We start from the raw sequence: 4,366 nt of genomic DNA, 5'->3' as shown, positions 1-4,366 counted from the left end.
TCTCCGACATGCTGGGTTAAAAAGTTTCTTGTCACCACTTCCAATAGTTAGGCTCTCCACGTATCCTCGCCTCCATGCGGTTCCTTGTTCTCCCAGTCAATCCTTCCGTGATTGAAGTCGCCCATGATGAGCAGGAGGGATCTATTTCTACAGGCAGCAGAGGCTGCCCTCTCAATTATAGTGTTAACTGCCATGTTGTTGTTTTCATACTCTTGACTGGGTCTTCTGTCATTTGGTGGAGGGTTGTATATTACTGCTACTACTATTCTTGGTCCTCCCATTGTTATGGTGCCTGCTATGTAGTCTCTGAACTCCTCACAGCCCGGGATGGCCATCTACTTAAAACTCCATTCCTTTCTCATGAGTAGGGCCACTCTGCCTCCCCCCCTACCTTCCCTCTCTTTCCTTTTTACTGTGTACTCCTGGGGAAACACGGCATTCGTTATGATTCCAGAGAGTTTTGTTTCAGTGAGTCCGATCACATCTGGGTTAACTTCCTGTGTTCTTTCCCTTAGTTCACTTGTGTTGCTTGTGATCCCATCTATGTTTGTGTACATCACCCTGAAACTGATTCTCTTCTGCTTCTTCTCTGGGGGAGACATTTGGGATCTGGAGCGAGTGGGAGCTGGGGGGGCCTGGCACGGGGAGACAGGTGGAGGAGGGAGGGCTTTGGGGGGTGGGGGAGAGGGGGAGGGTAAGGGGGGTGGGTAAGAGGGGGAGGGTAGGGGGGGAGAGTGAGAGGGAGAGGGTTGGGGGGAGAGTGAGAGGGAGAGGGTTGGGGGGGGAGAGTGAGAGGAGGAGGGTTGGGGAGGGGTGAGAGAGGGAGGGTTGGGGAAGCATGGGGGGAGGAGAGGCTGTGGGGGATAGGGGAGATGGGGGGGCTTGGAGGGGGGAGAAAAGGGTGGAGGGCTTGGGGGGCGTGAGGGAAAAAGGAGGGTTGAGGTGGGTGAGGAAGAGGGGAGGGTTTAGGGGAGTGGGGGAGAGGGGAAGACTTAGGTGGGGTGGGGGAGAGTGGGGGGCTTAGGGGGGCGGGAGAGAAGGGAGGGCTTGGGGGTGGGAGAGACGGGAAGGCATGTGGAAGAGGGGAGGGCTTGAGGGATGTGGGAGAAGGGAGGTCCTGGGGAGAGGGGTGAGTGGGAGGAGGGGGGTGGGTGGGGGGAGGGCGCCCTAGGTGGGTACTTAGTGGGGGGCTAAAGGGGGATGGGGCAGGTTGGGTGTCTGTTGGGTAGAATGTTGGGGTGGTGTGTCGTGACGCTGAACCCCGGTTCATTCCGAACACAGCGATTACACAACACATAACACCTTGCCTCAGCAACTGTTACTACCACCGTGTACTCCTACACACACCAGACCCTTGAGGCGTACCACTAGGTTTGTACTGGAACACAATGAGTGAACATATGGAAGGTATTTAAAGGCCGTCGGGTTTTGTCATTTAAATACAAAGAATATACTCTGACAAATAATAACATACTCTATTAGGTCAATACACTTCCAATACCCATAGACCACTTGACCTCCGCGATCACCACCCACACTCGTAACTTCCGCCTAAGTCCCTAATACAGAATGATTACTACAACGCTCCACACCCGGTTAGTCTTTCATTCAATACTCACATACTGCAGACTTAACTTCGTCACTAAGATCACATCAGGTTCTCGCATAGCTGTCTGCTACAGTTCGCTGCTGCCGCAAACGGAGATCCAGAGGACTTCTCAGTTCAACTCCCACAATCAGACTGGCTCCAATCAGCCATCTACCTCAACCATTTCACCCCGCCTCTCAAGGAAGGTATAATCCGATTAACCTTATCCATAGAAGCGGTAATCTTGTTCCTAGAAGCCTGAAGAAGAATAATTCCTCTTTCCAGGAATTATTAATTTGGCTAAGTAGCTGCGGTCTTAATCTCTTGACCTTTCTTAGATATGTGATCCATAGTCTGTCTACTTAACATGTACTTCCAATCATCATTCGTTAAGTGTTGTAGTAATGATCCTCTAGCTAATAATTCCTACTAACTTGTGGATTACAACACCACTCCCCTCCTTAAACACGCATATGTCCTCATATGCATCATTGCAATGGTTCCATTAGTGCAAGGACCTGGAGGATGCACCCACCATATATGTACAACTAAAAAATCATCCAATAAGTTCATCATACACACGATGAAATAAATTAAAAATTTTCCCCGACATGACTCACAACACTTCTCCAACATATACATTATATTCACATCATAGAACAGGTAAAATAGTCTGTAATAATTTTTCCCATCTCCAACAATGCACATATACCTAAACTGCTGACATATAATTACATACAAACATAACCATAAAATTACATGGACCAGAATGCTGGCACTTAAACAGAAAGGACACTAGTCATTAATATGTACACAACACATATATATCTAAGGTTCTTCATCCTTAGTAATAAGTTAATAACAATTTAACATCTTGCCCTGTACTGTTGACATAAGGGCTTACAATGGTCACACAATGTTTCACTTGCCTCCTCCACAATTGGCAGCATCACTTCTCTTGTCTTCGCGTCCCATGGTTGCTAGGTCATAGATCCTCCATGACCCAGACAAAACCAAGGCTGTCCAGCCTGGTGAATGTTGTCAATGTCCCATCGTTGCTCTGAGCTAACGTGATCCTGGCCTCCAGAGCAACGGAGATTCCTACCCCAGGGTCATGTTCCCTCGGGTCTGTGCTGACGTCTCGTTAAAGGGCACCAATCCCAGAACGCTGTAGATACCTCACAGCTCTCTGGTCATCCTTCCTTGCTGTGCTCACCACAGCTGTAGCACATTACTCTAGGCCCATCTGCCCAGAGTGTGTCCACCTGTATTCACACCTTCCCGACCGCTGTACCTGCAAAATATTCCCTCGGAGCCCCCTGGCTCGATCCCATTATTACATAACCCCCCCGGCTCCTTACTCTCTCCCCGTATATAGCCTGACCGCAGCTGCAAAACCATTGCAGCTGGCCCTTATCCCTGCTTTGATGTCAGGGGGCGAATTTCGCCTATAACGTCACGTTGGCTTCACTTCCTCCCCCTTTTTTTCTAGAATTACTGAGTGTAGCCTCATAGCTTCCCTTCTACTCTACCTGAAGCTCTGTGACATGATCCCGGGGGACCTTCTCAAGCCTAACACTCAGTAATGGTGCCGATGAGGTAAAATACAGTATATACATACACATACATTATCAAAATAAATACCTCATTAAAATCATTTCGCAACTAATGTCACTAAAGCATCATACTGCCACTGGCTCGCCTCTAGCGAGATTCCTGTAACAACTTAATTAATGAGAAATTAGTATATCTACTTGGCTCGCCCACTGCAACCATCAACACCTGAAATTTTGAAATTCAACATTGTAATCTTATCCATAAGACTTACCCACTCCGACACACCATCACCTCTGGTCAACCCAACCACTTATGACCTCATTATAACACCACGTCTCTCAACAGCCAGGCTCTGCGTCCTGACGCACCTGACCTCATACACCGATACTCACCGTACCCACCACCACCTGGCCTCCTGTGCTGCTATGCACTCCACAACACCACACTCCATACCAGGCGTCCAAACGCCACAACACTACACCACCCACTACACATGCTACTCTACACAACACTCCACACGCTACCCCACACTCTACAAAAAGACTACCATGCCCATGCACCACTCAACACCGCACTCTACACACTACCCCACACTCTACAAAATTACCATGCCCATGCACCACTCAACACCACACTCTACAAAAACTACCATGCCCATGCACCACTCAACACCACACTCTACACACTACCCCACACTCTACAAAAACTACCATGGCCATGCACTACTCTACAGTACATACTATGCTCCTTCTGTGTTCATGACCCCACGAGAGCGGGTCGGATAGCGATGTGTCACCGTCGCCTGTGGACCTTGTCCCCGGTCCTGCGAAGCTGTTCTGTGTTATCCACCCTTGATTGCCAACTCCTCGTACCCCTACCTATGTCCTCAGCCGCTGGTGTGCTCTCCCCTGGCACACTCCCCGTAGGGTATGGCGCCTCACTTGCCTGACCGGTCAGTGTATAGTATTATAGTCTTGTGGGTTGGTGGTGGTGTTGTCGTCGTTCCTCCTTTACGGACAACCCAACCCACAACTCGGTAGAGTGTTTATACTTTACCAGGAGATCACCCTGGGCGTTTCTGGCTCTTGGAGAGGGGCTCAACGTCACACGTTTAGGGGATGCGGCTCCAACACTTAGCCTCGTTGTCACGTGCACACACCCACTCGAGCCGCTGTGACTCCCCACTCTCTCCTTAGGTGATATGATCTCCTCAATCCCCCT

The sequence above is a fragment of the Procambarus clarkii genome, chromosome 49, assembly GCF_040958095.1.
Source record: "Procambarus clarkii isolate CNS0578487 chromosome 49, FALCON_Pclarkii_2.0, whole genome shotgun sequence".
NCBI lineage: Eukaryota > Metazoa > Arthropoda > Malacostraca > Decapoda > Cambaridae > Procambarus > Procambarus clarkii.
This window is presented reverse-complemented; position numbering follows the sequence as displayed.